The sequence below is a fragment of the Physeter macrocephalus genome, chromosome 12 (assembly GCF_002837175.3).
Source record: "Physeter macrocephalus isolate SW-GA chromosome 12, ASM283717v5, whole genome shotgun sequence".
In the NCBI taxonomy this organism is placed as follows: Eukaryota; Metazoa; Chordata; class Mammalia; order Artiodactyla; family Physeteridae; genus Physeter; species Physeter macrocephalus.
The window spans coordinates 75,717,982-75,735,716 of record NC_041225.1 but is presented as its reverse complement, the minus strand read 5'-3'; the positions used below and the strand labels follow the sequence as shown (position 1 = coordinate 75,735,716).

The following is a 17,735-nucleotide window of genomic DNA, read 5'->3' as shown; positions in this document are numbered from 1 at the left end:
GAATAAAAATAAAACCCAGAAGGGAAATACCAGAAGGAGTGTGAAGGGAAAAGTGTTAGTTCCTCTGTACCTCCCAGCTAGGCCTGCCCTGCATTTGTGGGAGTCCCAGGGTCAGGTTTATTTGGCTTTATGGATAAAATGTGGAGTCTTCACTCAGAAAAAGCCTCATCGGTTTTGTACTTGGCCTGCTCCGTTCAGCATTAATTAACTTCAGGAAAGTAAAAAGTGATCCCGTTTTATTTGGCTATCTGGCTCCACAAACCTGGTTGGCTTCCTGTCCCATAGGTGTTGGATTGATGGGACTGCAAATGTGTAAAGTCTTGTACAGGAAGCCCCCCGGCACGGCCATTCAGAGGCTCTCACCTCCCGCCAGACCCTGAAAACAAGCAACGAGGAGGCCCAGACCCCGTCTCTGAGTTTGCACTTTAGGAAATGGTACCTGAGAGAAAACTCCATTTTCTTCTCTTACCATGCTTGGGCCAAAACAAGAGCCCAGGAAAGGGGCTACTTGGAAAACAAATTCTCCAAATTGCCTGAAAAGCCAGCCACAACCAAAACCCAAACTATTTTGAAAAGCAGCATATTTAGGGAGTTTGAAGAACTTCGAAATAACTCCAGAAGGTTTATGTTGACCCCAGCATGGTCTCTGTCTTGTGACCTAAGGCTTTGTCTTCCAAACCCTGCTTGAGCAACTTTATCAGCAAAAGCATTTTTGAGAATGTACACCTAAAATATGTTTTTTTTTAAAATTTATGTATTGTAATTTATGTATACATACTTTTGTATTCACATTTTACATATATTTAATAACAAACCCCTAAATAAAATGTTAAGAACTGATATAGATGAAACAAATATTTAAAAATAGTGATTTTAATCTATTAACAGTACAAAAATCTTTTTGTTCTTACTAAGATATGTGATGAATAATTATATTTTTAGTGAGAGCAATGGATTGGTTAGGCTCACTGTTTTTGAACATATAATGCTTTGTGACACAGTGAGTCAGAAGTCTGGTTCTAGGTTTAGTTTTTCAAAACCTGGGCTGTAATAGCTAAAGAAATATATAAGATACATAAGCCCAAATGGAGGAAGGGCACTGGGGCTCTCATTTCTGAATCCCAGCCTCTGTGAAGGCATAAATTTTAATCTGTCCCAGTGTGCTACAGCAAACAAACAAGTGAAGGTGCTGCTGTCAATCCTTCTTTGTATGGGATTCCTGACTTTCTGTCAAGACACATCCAGTGCCTTATATGACAGTGATCCTCTGTAACACAGCAGCAATCTGTCTATCAAATATTAATAAAGCTTATTTTCTTTATTATTGTGTAGGAAGAATGTTCTCCAAAGGTGTTCACACCTAGTTCCTGGAAACTATGAACATGTGACCTTACGTGGCAAAGGAGACTTTGCAGGTGTGATTAAGGTTAAGGACCTTAAAATAGATTATTTTAGAATATCCAGGTGTACCCAGTCTAATCCCTGAGACCTTAAAAGCAGAGAACTTTCTCTGACTGGGATCAGAGAGATGTGACAAAAGGGGAGGTCAGTTCAGAGCAATTTGAAATGTGAGGACTCGGCCCACAGTGGCTGGAGGAGTCCCCATGGGAAGATGGGTAGCAATGCAGGTAGCCTCTAAGAATGAGACAGCTGGCCCCCAGGTGACAGCCAGCAAGGAAACAGTGACTTCACTCCTACAGCCGCAAGGAACTGAATTCTGCCAGCAACCTGAATGAGCTAGGAAATGGATCCTTCCCCAGGGCTTTCAGTAAGGAATATGGCCTTGGCCACACTTTGGTTTTGTCCTTGTGAGACATTAAAGAGAGGACCCAATCAAGTCCAGCTGGACTTCTGACCTACAGGAACTGTGAGATCATACATTTGTGTTGTTTCAAGCTGCTAAGTTTGTGGTAATTTGTTTTGGTAGCAATAGAAAACAAATGCAATTATACATTAGAAAAACTGTAAGTATAGCCAGGACATGGAAGCAGCCTAAGTGTCCATCGACAGGTGAATGGATAAAGAAGATGTGGCACATAAATACAATGGAATATTACTCAGCCATAAAAAGAAATGAAACTGAGTTATTTGTAATGAGGTGGATGGACCTAGGGTCTGTCATACAGAGTGAAGTAAGTCAGAAAGAGAAAAACAAATACCGTATGCTAACACATATATATGGAATCTTAAAAAAAAACTATGGTTCTGGTGAACCTAGGAGCAGGACAGGAATAAAGACGCAGATGTAGAGAATGGACTTGAGGACATGGGGAGGGAGAAGGGTAAGCTGAGGCGAAGTGAGAGAGTAGCATTGACATGTATACACTACCAAACGTAAAATAGATAGCTAGTGGGAAGCAGCTGCATAGCACAGGGAGGTCAGCTCGGTGCTTTGTGACCACCTAGAGGGGTGGGATAGGGAGGGTGGGAGGGAGACGCAAGTTGGAGGGGATATGGGGATATATGTATACGTATAGCTGATTCACTTTGTTATACAGCAGAAAGTAACACAACATTGTAAAGCGATTATACTCCAGTAAATGTTAAAAAAAAAACAACACAACTGTAAGCAGAAGCTCTAATATTTCCTTCCCACACCCCATTGGTTCAACTTGTGCCCCCCTTGAGGTGTGGGAAAACCCCTTGAAACCACTGTCATCTAGGATTCTAGCCTCTACCTGGGAAAAGACCCAGATATAACTTTTAGACTGTATTTCTGAGCCATTCACAACGAACCTAGAGAGAAGATGTGGCCTGCCCAAGTGCCAAGCAGCATGAGAGTAAATTCTGGATGCAACAACTTTAACAACTGTATCAACTCTCCAAATGTCCTCATAGCAATGAGAGAGAAGGAGTGATGAGAACCAGGATCCCAGCTGTTGGGGTACTGTGGCTGGAGCTTGCATTTTGAGTGGAATGTCACTCTTGCTCATGGCCTGATCGTATCCTTTCAGATTTTGTAGCTGGTTGTATTTGCCTGGCAACTTCTGTTCTGTGAGCACAAAAATGGTGTGGTGGCGCTGATCTGCAGGACTCTTTCCTGCTTACAGTGACTCAGTGTGGGCTATCTCTTGGATATTTACAACAACCAGATGAGTGAGGGCATGAGCACCAAATAAGCTCAGAGAGGGTAAGTGACCTGCCCAAGGCAACAATGCAGTAAGCCGCAGACGCAACATACTCAGGGTGCCCGGCTCCAACAGGGGTCTGGACGAGGGACCAGGGCCTACAACACCAGGACACTGGGGAAGAGAGAACATTGACGTGGGGGAATGAGCATCCCGCAGCCAGGACTGACTTGAGGATGTGTGCAGCTGTGTTACAGAAAGTGGAAGAGCCTGTGGCACTAGGCCTCACCCAGCCCAAATGTCTCACTCATTTTCACCACCATAAGTCTGCTTGTCCCAGTCTGTATGTTTGGGATCCCCTCCTGCTTTCTTCCCAGCCTCTCCATCCTTCAAAAAGCCGTCCTGAAATGCCTCTCCCAGGCTTTCCCTTGCCTTTCTTTATTCCCTTGAATTCCCATTGTGTTAGTTGTTCAAAAGACTAATTCTGGAACTTATCATATGCTGCTTTGTATTACTATTAAAAAAACAGCTGCTATCTTGACTGTTGAGATGGACCTTACATGCCATGCTTTATACACTGCTGTGGCCCTACCCTACCTGGGGCAGTGGGGGCTTAATAAATACCTATATGTTGAATGAATGAATGAATACGTGAGATGATTTCATTTCCTTTGTTCTTTCATTCCGTCTGATTTCATGTCTTAAACAGTGTCCCCTTTAATAACAATAATTATTTGACTTATGTGTAGGTTAAAATGGAGACTGTAAGCCCCTGCAGTCCCAGCTGGGTTAGTGAGAGTATGCCCATCTCTGCCTGAAACACAAACACTGAATCAGTTTAAAGGCACTGTGTAAAGAAGGCAGGCTGGATTCGATTGGGCTTAGCCTTGGAAAGAGCCACAACACCAACTCATCTGTTTCCGTGTTGTGTCTGATTTCAGGCAATAGCTTTGGTCCCCCCACCCCCCATCCCCAACCAGGACCAGATAGTGGAATGTGTTATTAAAAACCAGCTCTCAGTCTGGTTGCCAGTAGACTCTCTAAAGGTCCAGTGTGGCTGCTGAGTGATGGCAGCGTTGGACCCCAAACCTGCACATACAGGCTAGTTCTGAAGACTCACTTTGGGCCGTGAGGCTGTCAGTGTTGGATCCGGCCCCTGACGTGCCCTGACCTTGCCTCCGGCCCGGCTCCGTCTGCTCTCGAGCTTACGCTGAACAGGACTGGCTGAGTTAATACCCCAGCAGGTAGCCTTCGCCCTTCTCAGGGGGACTGACCTTTCCTGGACCCCCAGTGCCCGGCAAGTCAAGCCCCATACCCTCTGCCTGGCATTCAAAGCCTGCCAAAAGGACTTTGCAAATGTTCTCTCTCCCCTCTCCCGTACGGCTCCTGTGCCCCTGCCAGGTTGGGCGCCTGGATTTCCCCTGCACACACCACACCCATTCCTGACCTTGAGCTACTTTGTCATCCCCTTCTTCACAAGCATCCATTTTTCTCTGTGTCCCTCTCAACTTCAAATCTTGCTTTTAAAAAAGCCATTCCTGGGCCTCCCTGGTGGCGCAGTGGTTGCGCGTCCGCCTGCCGATGCAGGGGAACCGGGTTCGCGCCCCGGTCTGGGAGGATCCCACATGCCGCGGAGCGGCTGGGCCCGTGAGCCATGGCGGCTGAGCCTGCGCGTCCGGAGCCTGTGCTCCGCAACAGGAGAGGCCACAACAGAGGAAGGCCCGCATACCACAAAAAAAAAAAAAAAAAAAAAAAAAAGCCATTCCTGATAATTCTGACCCAACTGGCCGTTTCCCTCCTTGATCACCCACAAGTACCATTGTTTGTCCCATACATTTTGCCCATGATAGTCTTTTTGAATTAAATTTAAAAGTATTTTTAAACACACAGAAAAAACACTTTAAAAATTACTAGTAAGTCTTCTGCCTGGCACTTAAGGGGGATCCAGAGGAACATGGGCTGCCAGTGATTGGACACTTAGTAGGTGTCAGGTGTGGTGCTGAGTTCTTTATGATTCTGGCTTTATGTGATCATGATTAACAAACACCCCATGAACAGGCAATTCTACTTGGAGGAGCAACCCTAGAAAAAGTCTGGTGCACATGCACAGGAGATGGGTGTTAGGGTGTTTCTGCAGCCTTGTTTGTAATAGTAAAGAACAGCCTGAATGTCCATCAAGGTATATAAGCTGTGTGAAGTTCATGTAGTGAAGTCTTATAAATAAGTTGTGGTAAATTCATATAATGAAATCCTATACAGTAGTAAAAATGAATAAACTAAAAGTTACATGTAATGGCTCAGACAAATCTTAGCAAACATAATTTTTAAAAAAGAGTGACCAGTTGTGGAAGCAAATGTACTATATAATACCATTTATATGAAATTAAGACACACCAAACAACACTGTATTTGGACATACACATGTGGAGTTGCAGTATGAAAGTGTGTATGGGAATGATATAGACCAGGGGTTGGCAAACTACACCCACTGGCCATGTCCAGCCTGCCACTTGCTTTTTGTATGGCCTGTGAACTAAGAATGGTTTTTGTAGTTTTCAGTAGTTGATAAAAATTATATGTCAATTATATCTCAATAAAGTTGGAAAAAAATGTAAGAAAAAAGTAGCTGATAATAAAATCAAAAGAAGAACAATATTTCATGACACCTAAAAATTATATGAAATTCAAATTCCAATGCCCACAAATAAAACTTACTGGAACACCACCACACTCATTCCTGCTTTTGTGTTCCACAGGCCTGGTTGAATACTTGTGACAGGGACCATGTGGTCCACGAAGTTGAAAATGGTCATTATCTGGACCTTTACAGAAAATGTTTGCCAACTCTGGCTCTATATTAAATTCAGGGGAATGCTTACCTCTGGTAAGGGAGGAAGAGGAATGGAATGGAGAGGGGCACAAGAGGGGTGTCAGTGATAACATTTTACCTTTCAAGCTGCTGATGGTTGTATATTATTACTTACATTTTCAATATCTAAATTATTTCATAATAGTCAAAGAGGTAAAACACAATGCTTCCTCCCACCCCCCGAAAACCCCTCCTATAATTGGTCCCCTTACTCTTCCTAGTTCATAGATGAGAAAGCAAGGCTTGGAGCTGGCACAGAGAGTAAATGCTGTAAGAGGAGTGAACTCAGGAATGTCTGACCCGGAGCTTCCAAAGCACTAGCCTGTGCTGCCCACCAGGGTCTGCAGGCCAGCTGGGGAGAGGCGACTTAAAGCGGAGCTAGTCTGGCGTGAACATTTGCCCCCAGAAGACAGCTGTTGTTTGAAATCTTCCACCCACATCATTGGCATCGTCTGAGGCTGAGAGAAGTGCGGCGGACAGGCCACCATCTGCAACGTCAACTGGGACTGGATTGCCTAAATAGTCACAATACCCAGTATTTTAGGGAACTTTCTGTTTCTCCAGGCTGTTTCTACAGACTCACTCAGGAACCCCGGTTGGAAGCAAGGCCGTTGTTCTTGTCTGCATCATGGAGATGCTTAAAGGGACATGCTGAGCAGGGCTCAGTTCTTTAACACCCCTGAGGCTCGGTCAGGAGCTCGGATGCTGGGGTCTGACTCCAAGCCCCCGTGGTCGCCCAGCTGAGTGACCTTGGACAAGACCTGCATTCTCTCCAAGACTCAAGAGCCACATCTATAAAATGGAGACAATAATTAGTTCCTACTGCATAGGCCTGTTGTGAGGCTCCCTACCCGCCACCGACTGTATTGTTTTTGTTTTATTATTAATCAAATTCAGTATAGAATTCCTCCCCACAGTGTTCTGTTTATCGCTGTTAAGACTTGGCCATGTTCAGGATGAGTGGTCTTTGACAAAACCCTGGTGGTCGGTAATACTGCGTGATTCCCAATGTAACTGTAAGGAAACTGAGTCTCAGCAAGTGCCTGTCTCTGTTTTGCGTGTGGACTCGAGCGCCCCACGTTCCAGGCACTGGGACCTGCCTGCTTTTACTCTGTAAACATCAGAAACCTGAGTGTCCCAACCATCAGGACAGGACAACCATGGCCAAGTGGCAGTTGCTGGGCACTTATCAAAGTGGGCGTGGTTTCCTTTCACGTGGTACACAGTTCATGGCAGTTACTCTTTTCTGAAGCAGGGCTACTTTTCTTTCCCTGGTGAGGTACTTGTAACAGAGATGGGTGGGGAGAGGCACTGGAGTGAAGAGTTGATGGTGGGTGCCGGAGAGTGAGATGGGATTGGCATAGTTCAGAGGCTGACAGGCCAGACCAAGGGGACTGGCAAAGAGGCAGGAGAGGCACTGAGAGACGAAGTACTTGCTGTGCTCAAGTGGTCCAGGAGTTTTCATTCTCATTGTTTTTGGTAGTCAGTGTTCACATGGAGCAAGGAGCTTAGTGTTCCAAAGCAGTGGCTGCAGGTTCTTTGAAGGGGCTTGACCTAAGGTAAACACCTTGGCTGGGATTTGCAGGCAGACCACTTTAGGTTGCAGGTGACAAAAACTCAGTTCAAACTAGCCATAAACAAAAAAGGGCAGTTGTTGGCTCACGTATCTGGGAGTGCAGAGGAACATGGGATGCAGGTACGGCTGGAGCTGGGTATGTCACAAGGTTGTCAGGATTCCGTCTCACTCTCCATCTCTCAGACATTTCTCTGATGCAGGCAGCCCCAAACTCACGAACTGTTAGCTGAGATGGGAACATACAGTCTTTCTGTATGATGCCAGTAGACTCTGTGGGAGTCTGGCTGACTGGGCCTGGGTCAGTGTTAGGAGAAGAGATATTTACTCCACAGTACAGGGCAGCAGGGGCCTCAGGTCCTTTTTGTCACCTCACCATGAAAATGAGGATGATTTTGGTGGTTAGCACGTTCCCTCTTGTTTTGCCTTAGTGTCATCTACATAAACTAGAAAATGTAAACGTGTACATATTTTTTAAGCTGTTTTTAAAGAGGGAAATGGGAAGAATCTGTAACACTGGAAACTTAGAACAAGAAAATCTGCTGTGTCCTGTATGAGGTACACTTATACTCTCAGTTACTCTCTGAGGCCTCCTTGCCCTGCTATCTCTTCTTGGCTGAGTTGGGGATGACTTCTTTTTTTTTTTTTTTTAACATCTTTATTGGAGTATAATTGCTTTATAACAAAGTGAATCAGTTATACATATACATATGTTCCCATCTCTCTTCCCTCTTGGCGTCTCCCTCCCTCCCACCCTGCCTAGGGGATGATTTCTAAGTTCAGTTTTGCTTGTGAATATAAAGAAAGTCTGACCTCCCACCCCCAGTACATCAGGGCTGTACCCACAGGGACCTAGGAAATGTATGGTTTTCCCTAGAGCCCGAACCCACGTTCCTTGGGGACAGACTGTCTCTCTATGCCCTGGGGAGAAACCCAACTTCACTTGGCAGTGTAGATGGGCTGCTCTGGGGAAAAGCTCTGGCCATCCTCTGGTAAATCTGCTCCTTTCCTTCTTTTTCCTTCCACAGGGGATGGAGCTGGTCCTTTGCATGAATATGAAAGATACTAAATTGGGGTTCAAGAACTGACTTTGGGGGATTTTTAGTTACAGTGTAGAGTCCACACATGTGGCTCAAGTCTCACTGGCTACCCCAGTTTGGAGGGCCCAGGATCAAAAGGCAAGTCCATTCGTTTTTTAGAAAAATGTCTTGCAGAATCTTTGCAAATCTTGCTCTGAGACTGTGGAAAGTCTTTCGTGTCCTTTCTTTATGCCTGGCTGGGAGCCTTTCCCCTAACTGTGGCATGTCCACCTGGAGCCCCCTTGGAGTAAGCTAGAAGTGTTTTCCTTTTACAGGGCAGCCTCCACAGCTTCCTCATCTCCTGCGTGATGGCTAATGCAGCTCTTCCCTTTTCTAGAAAGCTGGTTAGCAGAGTCCCAGCTCCTCATATGGTGGCTGAGAGGACACTTTATCCTCAATCCTCCCTTCCATCCCCAGCCCCCCAGCCCTCATTTCCTTCTCCCTCTTGACTTTGCAAATCCTTCCCATCCTTTACAGCTGCAAGACTGACTTCCTTCATAATCTGAACTTCAAAAGCATTTCTGATCTGTACTGCCTGATTCTTATTTTTCCATGTTGTTCTCAGTTTACGTGTACCCCCCCCCATGTATTCTTACTACTGGGCTAAACTGTGGGAGGGTAGGGGTCACGGATTCTCCTTCCCCAGCCTCCCCCCATCCTAGAACTCACCCTAATGTTGGGCCCATAGTAGAAGCTAAAGAGGTACTTGTTGATTGAGATTAAAAAAAAAATGCAACAGAGCTCTTTATTCAAATGGAGTCTTCATTGGAAATTAAAACATATAAAAAGAACAAGCAGAAGTGTTCTGGTGGATTGAGGAGCCTGGAGTCCCACCAGCTTGGACTTTCTTCCTATCTTGTTACTGGCCCCCTCCCCAGACCCCTGTCCAGTCCAGCCCTAGAGCAGCTCATGGAAGTCTTGGGGACTGGCCCACAGCCATGGTCACTACATACCTATTGATTTACTTGATTGATGTTGATATTCATGGCACCTAGTTTCTGTGGCTTGAGTCACTGTCATTGAGCAAATCCGTTCTGCTGAGTAGAGGCCCTAAGTGTGGTGGGGTGTCCTCCTTGCCTGCTGGTCACCCTAGACCAGCATTTGGCAAATTTTCCTGTAAAGGGCCAGATGACAACTTTTAGGCTTTTGGGGCCGTAAAATCTCTGTCACAGCTTCTCAACTTTGCAGTTGTAGGGAGAAAGCAGCCGTAGATCATAAACAAATGAGTGTGGTACAAATATTCTAGTACAACTTTATTTACAAAACAGGCGGCAGATCAGGTTTGGCCCATGCGCCACAGTTTGCTGACCGACCCCTGGCCTAGACCAAGGATTTAATTGGCTTCAGGGAAGGCTCTTTATGATGACTGGAAGACGGAGATGAATAAATCAAGTGTGCTTTGAAAGTGTTACCAGCACTGGCCGTCTGTGCTGGATACTTTAGGTTGTGCTTCATCCTTTAAGGCTCAGAAGGGCCAGTGAGGGCCAGTTAACCTCCTTTAGAGGACCTGTCATTCTCTGCTGTCCCCACGAGCCACTTGATGGGAACTTCAGTGTCTCTGTGTAAGTTAGATGCTTCCGATTTAAGGAACAATGACATAATTCCGTCACCTTAGGAGATGGGGGATTATCAGAAGGACACACAAGGAGGTGAGGATGAACAGAAAATCTTCAGAGTGGTCACAGAGCAGGCTTCACTGAGAGCCAGAACATCACTCGTGGCCACGTGGTGTGATTTAACAGGAGCGTGTGAAAGGTAGTGAATGAAATCTCATGTTCCATAATCAAACTGCCTGGTTCAAATTCCAGCTCTGCTATTTACCAGGCTGTGTCCCTTCTCTAGCCTCAGTTTCCCCACCTGCAAAATGATGACAATAATAGCACTGACCGAACAAGGTCCTTGTGAAGATTCAGTGTGGTCACATGTGTAAGGGCTTAAGAGTGCCAGGCACAAAGTCATGTTCGACCAGTATGGTTGTTGTCGACAGTGGCTTCATTAATCGTGTTGTTGTTAATACTTGTTATTAACAGGTTCTACCGACAGAGGTAGTTATCAATGACTGTCTACTCCAGTGCAGTTGGAGTGATTCAGTTACATTTTTCTGTTCTGCTGCATCTATCATTACTTGCCGACGGTGGCTCCCCTGTCACAGCCAGATGTCCCAGGAGAAGATCTGATAGCTCTGCCAGATGTTATCCATTATTCAGCAGTCCTGCTGGGCACAGTTTTCACACTAGGCCATCTCATTGGCCTCCTGGCAGCCTATGAATAAATCCCTTGTTCAGTCAGAAGTGGCCAGGACAACCCATGACTGAAGACCCCCTCAGACTGTGGGCAGGAAGGCATTTTGCAGAGCTTATCCATTGAGACACTCGGGGAACTCATTTACCCATCAGGAGCCCTGCCCGGATTATATGAGGGCACTTGTGCTCTGCCACTGAAGGCCCTATCTCCATCTCACACCATAAGTGTCCCTCCCTGCCTCTACTGGGCTTCCATTTTCACTTTTCCTCTCACATATTCTCAGCTGAAAGCAAAAATGAAATATCTATATTGAAAGCTAGAAATGTTGGGTTCCAAAGCAAACTTTTCAGAGAGGGTCCCGTTAGAGCAATGTGCATGGACTAAAGAGATGAGGACAGAGGGCTGGCCTTGTCACATTTCCTAGGGAGCCCCAAGTCACTTAACTAAGTGTCCTTCCCCGAGATGACCCCTCCCTCATGCAAATGGGAATTGTAGGTAAAAGGGGTGCTTGGCATAGCTTTAGAAGTCCGCTGGCTCTCTGAAAACACCCCCTAGTGAATGGGCAGGGAGGGGGTAGCTGTCTCATTGTTTTCTAGCCTGGCTTCTTAGAGACCCATTTGGATGTTGTCTCTAGAAAATTTGCTCTTAAGCTTTTCGTAGATTTGAGGTAGACTGTTAGTTGAAGCTTCAGAATCTCCTTTCTTCGATTCCTTCAGCAAAGTCCCAGCCTGTTGACATTTGGGTCCCAGTGCCGAGCCCGGATTTATCTACCCCACTGGGGCTAAATGCCTGATTTGTTAGCCATGCTGAATGGTTTTATTTGTTTTTGTTGTGCATTTTTATCATTTTTGTTCATGTGTCTGGAGGCTTTCCTTAGAAAATGATGGATGCGTTTTCATAAATCAAAAAATAAATGAGAAAGGATATAAAGGCAAGAAATAGACCCAAGCCTGGAATTTGCCACTCTAGACTGGAAGGAGCTGCTAGCTATTTCCCAGTGACAATGCACTTTTTGATTTTACAAGGTCAGATCCTGACTTATTTCACAGAGAACAGTTTTCAGAGCATTTCCTAATAGTAACAGCCACAATAATGATGATGGTAATTCCAGCGGTGCCTGGTACCGTGCTAAGTGCTTTACGTGATCACATTTAACTCTCACTACAATCCTATGAGCTATATTCCACTTCCATTATACAGATGAGTAAAGAGAGGTTCAAGAGGTTTTATTTAACCAAGGTCCCGCGGTTGGTAGGGAGTGGAATTAAAATGCAAGTGTCCTGAATACAGATCTCATGCACTTGACTGCTACACTGAACTCCTTTTTAGTACTTGTTGGAGGTGCTGAGGGGTTGTGGGTTCTCCTGCCAGCTCTGCTGGAAGGCAGGTGGCTGGGAGAGATTTGGCAGCTCCCAGTTGGAGGCGTTCATGGAGAGAATCTGGTGTCACTGGCTCTGTTTATGGAGTGCCCCAGGGCCAGAACACCCACCTTGCTGGGCAGCATATTGGGACAGTTCCTCACAACTGTTTATGATGTTTTGGACAATGTCACTGTCACCACCAGCAGAAATTCCCCCCCCCCCATCCTGTTTTCGTCACCCTACAGCCAAGGTCCTCTCTTCCCCTAGGGTGTCCTCTAGGACTAGACACAGGATGGTGGTCTGATACAAACCAGAAAGCAACTGGTGAGAGTCCACATGCTTCTTGCATGTTATGAGTCCTCTGATTGTAAGTAACAGAATCAGCACTGGGACCAGCTTGAGAAGAAAGGACGTGTAGGATGTTTATTGGTTCACGTAACCAGAGCAGAAAATATGTTTTCTTCCTCTTGGGGATGAATCCTGATTTCCCTGGTCAGTCCAGTGCCAATCCTCGGATCAGTGAATGGGATGGGGAAACTGATTGGCTCAGTCCTGGTCACAAGCCCACTTCTCTGGCAAGAGGACAAATGACTGTGATGGGCTGCTGGAACCACAGAACCAAAGTGGGGGTGGATGAGGCCCACAAAAAAGAAAGCTGCTCTTCTTCAAGACAATTTGGTAAATGTCCAGGATCTTTTCTATTGCTTTTCTTCTATCCCATGCCTCCCGCCTTTGTTTGGTCTATATGTCCAGCCCACGTTGAAGTTGCGGCATAAATCTCTGGTGAACTTGTGAAAAATCCCACTTGTTCTTTCCTTGCTCAGAACAATCCTGGGTGCCTCATCCCACCGGGCGTGTCTTTTGTGGTAGGTGTCCGTATTCTATCTTGGGGCTTCTGACGTCAGACCCTGCCCTTTGCTCTGGCTTGGAGATTTCAAGTGGTGTCACTAGGAAGAGTGCAGGATTAGAGAGGGAGTTAAGCCCATAGAGTTTCTAACTGACCAAGTTTGGAATTTGCCATTCAGCAGAGCTTAACCTTTGTGAACATCTGGTAGGAACTGAATCCCATCCTGATTCTGTGTTTTTTTTCTGACATTTGAACAGTAACAACATGTGTAGTTTTGCAAAAGGCTCTTTCACAATTTTATGAGTGTGTGTAAGTAGGTTAATTAGCCCAATCACTTGCTATTTCTTCATCTGTGTGGCACCACCTGGCCCAGGAGCATGTAACCCCTTTTGAGTTCCAGGCAATGAGATGTGGCAAACAACCATCTTGACAGGGTGCAGGATTAGGAATTTCAAGACCCTGCCCTGGATCTTTGGCCAGGAAACCCACTCTTTCTTCTTGATGGGCAAGGATGAAGGTTTGGGGACTTTCTGAGCAAAATATCTTAGAGCAACTTAAAAAAAGAAAACAAAGAAACTTCCAGTAACTATCACGTACCTTTGTAATGAATGATTCTCTGCTTCCTACCTGGTGACCCTGTTACATAATGGTCTATCAGCTGCTCTGCTCCACCCAAATCCCCTCTTGTATTGTTCCAATTTGTTTTTCAGGGTTGATCTTGTCTCACCAAAGATGTCCTGAGCTCTATGAGGACAGGAAGCCTATCTCCTGTTTCTTTTGCTGGGCACTTGGTAGGCACTTGATAAGCCTTCCCTGGCTGAGGAGTTATAATTGTAATTGTGTGTGTGTATGTGTTGGTGTGGGGGTGGTGTATGTATTAGTTCGCTAGCGCTGCCATAATGGAGTATCACAGACTGGGAGGCCTAAACAACAGAAGTTTATTTTCTCACAGTTCTGGAGGCTGGAAGTCTAAGATGAAAGTGCTGTCAGAGCTGATTTCTAGTGAGACCTCTCTTCATGGATTGGGAGATGCCTTCTCACTGTGTCATCACATGGCTTCTTCTCTATGTATACATGGAGAAAAAGAGATCTCTTGTTCTTCTTATAAAGACATAAATCCTACCGGATTAGGGTCCCGTGTTTATGACCTCATTGAACCTCAATTACCTTTCTAAAGGCCCTACCTCCAGATTCAGTCACATTGGGGGCTAGGGCTTCAATGCATGAAAATTCAGTCCCTAACCAGGTGGCAACTATAAGCAAGAGCCCTGAGATTCCTGTGGCCCTGATCTCAGAGTCACCTAAATTGCATATATATAGGTTTTAATTCTGGGGGGGGGAGATGCTGTTTCCTAACGGTGCAGATTTCCAACTGCCCCCTCCCGTCATTGCTGGGTCAGTGAAAGCTCTGAATTGTGCGTTGGAAATGCCACTGCTTTCCATAACAGTTATGTATTTACATGGGACAGAGCTGAGGCCAAACAGTGCTGGCAGCTATTCAAAGCCTTCCATAACCTCCCAAAGTTAAAGGCCCGTCACACGCCTGACCTGATGTTTTGGCTTCTCTAAAGCCAAGTTCCAGCGTTGGTTGATTTTCTGTTCATTTGAAATAGATCTGTATGAGATGTAAGTGTATATCCTGTAGGAGGTTGTTGGGGGAGAGTGAAGTGAGTCAGAAGGGAAGAGGGGGATCTCTGTCCTGACAGTGCTACAGCCTGCTCTCTTCTGATGAGTCTAGATTGGTTTAAGGGATTTGATGTGGCCACGTGAAAGCATGCCTTAGAAAAAGCAAAATGTCAGTGTTTTGAGGCCTTTCCGTTGGGGAGGGTGGGAAAGCGGTGGTCACTGCGTGTTCTCCTTAGACCAGGCAGGGGAAAGGGAAGTATGTGCGAGTCTCTGATAATCCTCTTCTCTTTCTTCCCCTTGCTTTTGTTCTTCAATAAATCACTCAGGACAATCTGCTTCTCTTTAGTGGTGTGTTTTCCTAGGATTCAGTCTTTGTTTGAAATTCTAGAACAGCAGAGTTGCAGTAAATATGGTCAACCTACGTGTAATTATGCTGGTATGTCAACTTTGCCCCTCAGAGTCGGGTCTGCTCTGGTTAACCAGAGGCCCCCCCTGACTCAGAAACAGGACCTCCTGCAGGACCCTGTGGAGGGCCGACCCGAGCCCTGCATCTGAAGGGGGTAAGCGAGCCCATAATTACGCTCATTGTTTAGGTCGGAGCACAGGAGGGTTTACATTAAAGACCTCAGCTGGCACACACAGCGCGCCTATGGAAAACATGAACCGGCTCCTTCGCCCGCCCCGTGGTCCCGCATTGCCTGTCCAAGGGCTTGGGTTTCACAGACGCCTTCTGTGACTCCGCTTCTGACCACTCCTGATTAGAAGCTTGGATTCCCCCAGTTCCAAGAGGCATCTCAACCCTGAGGTCTGGAAATTGAGCCACGAGCTGCCTTTTGAGAATCTCAGAATTTAGGTCTTGGGAAGGACATGGAGATGGTCTCAGCTGGTGTATATCAAACTTTACTGTTCACACGAATCACCTAGAGATCTTATTAAAAGTGCACAATTGAATTCAGCAGTCCTGGGCTGGGCCTGGAAAGTCTGCAATTCTTAAAAGCTCCCTGGTAATGCCCTGGGGCTGGTTACTGGACTGCCCTTGGAGTAGCCTGCTAAGCCTTAGGAAGGATAAAAGGGAGGCCCAGAGACTTGAAAGAGCTTGTTAGGGCAGAGTAGAGACTTGATCCTTCTTGTCCTTAGAGGGGTTGCTGCCCAGCATGGGCACTGCTGGCAGGGCTGGGTGGGTCTTAGCAGAAAATACCCTCCTGTAACCACACCTGGAATCTTGGAGCAGGGGCTCTTTCTCAGATGCTCTGGGTAGATGTAGATCCCCAGAGCTCTTGACATGAGCCCTTGGACCTTAGCAGCTGGGAATCTGTATAGGAGTGGATCACTATGTGTTCCTTCCAGGGCTTCAAAGGGGTGTGGGAAGGGAGGGCACTTTGAGCATGTTGTCTATTGAGAGACGCGTGCAGTCCCTAACCCCAGGCCACTGTGGGAGATGTCAGGTAGGGCCAGTTGGATAGGCAGGGGAGTATATGGCATCAGGGTAGAGGGGAATGAGTGTTTTTAGTAGAAATCAGAGGATGTGAGGCTCTGTTTCTGCCCATACCACCATGAGACCTTGGGCAAGGGAGTAAACCTCTCTAGACCCCACCAGTATAATAGGGTAGAAACAAAACAGAGAAATCTACTCCTATATGCAAAGCCTACCTGGCTGTAGAGTGGATCCAGGAGTCTAGGATACTAGTAAAGAGCCTGGGCTTTGGAGAGAGACAGACCTGCAGGTGGAACTGGGCATTCGTAGTTCTTGATTGATGTGGGCATGTTACTTAATGCCTTTAAGCCTCGGTTTTCCCATCTGTAAAATATACTTACCTTGAAGGCATGTTGAGAAGATGAAATGCAATCAGGTATGGAAAGTACAGGGCATGCAGGAAGCACTTCATAAATGGTGGTTGTTGTGATTATTGCTATTATTATTACTTCTGCCTTTATTGGTGGTGTGATTTACTTACCTATTTACCTTTTTTTTTTTTTTTTTTTTTTTTAAAAAAAGAGAAGTCTGTGCCTTGGTTGGCCAAGCAGGCTACTTGAGGGGGATGAAGCAGGAGGAGTGAGTGGCCCCCGGCCCTGCTTCACAGGTTTGTAGGCGATTCAGAGCATGCCTAGGTAGTGCCCGATCATCTCAGGCTTGATTTCCAGCTGGTTGAAGGTCTCATGGTTGTAGATGCCCACCATGCTGGCCACCTTCTCAGGCAGAATGATCATGACCCGCAGGTGTGTATTCACCACTGCCGGCTTCTCCTTGGGCGGCGCCTCCTTCTGGGCCTTGCGCAGGCACTTCTGCAGGGATGCTGCTTCCTCCACGGGCCTCTGTTCAGCATCTGATGCTGTCGTGCGCTGTGCAGCTGCATAAGCTGCTGGTAGAACACATCCAATATCTGGTCAATGTCCACGCTGCGGTAGGTGAACTTGCGGAGGGTCTGCTTCTACTGCTCCACTTCTGCCGCCTTGTCGGTTCTTCGGCAGCCTGATTTACTTTCATACTTACTAACATTTTGCCTTGTTCCAAAAAGTATTTGAGTGGCCCATATACATGGAAATAAGATAGCCTGATAAAATAAACTACCAAGAAGTAGAAAAAGAAATATTGGGTAATTGGCAGCAGCAGCTGAAAACGTGGGATGCCCTCTTTGTTTGTGGGGTTCTCCAGGAAGACCAGGTCTGCTGAGGGGTGGGCTGCAAGATTGGGCCTGGCCATCTAAGATTGGGAGGGCTGCCACCAGAGGCATGGTGACACGTCTTTACATCAGGGGTAGGGGATGATCTTGTGGAGGCCAAGAGTTTGGAAGGATAGCAACTCACCTGGCTTGGAGGGGAAGAGAGAGTCAGGTCTTTGGACTTTGCATCTTTGGACTCACTCAGTCACAGCTTCTGTGTTTTTCTAGTTGGTAAGTAGAATGTGCATTCATAGAGGTATGTGCTATGCTGTAAAGAGCTGGGGTAGAGAATAGAGGTAACATTTGTTTTTGGAAAACTTTCACCTCTGCTATCTATTCTTTCTCTTCCTTTTGTCACCTCCAGGCATTGCCAGGTCTTTCCAGAGGCTATATTTTTTCTTATTTCTC

At 46.2% G+C, this 17,735-nt stretch overlaps 1 pseudogene; it reads right to left on the bottom strand.

The window, feature by feature from the left end:
- Positions 1-16,693: 16,693 nt before the first annotated feature.
- Positions 16,694-17,735, bottom strand: part of LOC102979026 (40S ribosomal protein S15-like) — a 112,010-nt pseudogene continuing 110,968 nt past the window's right edge.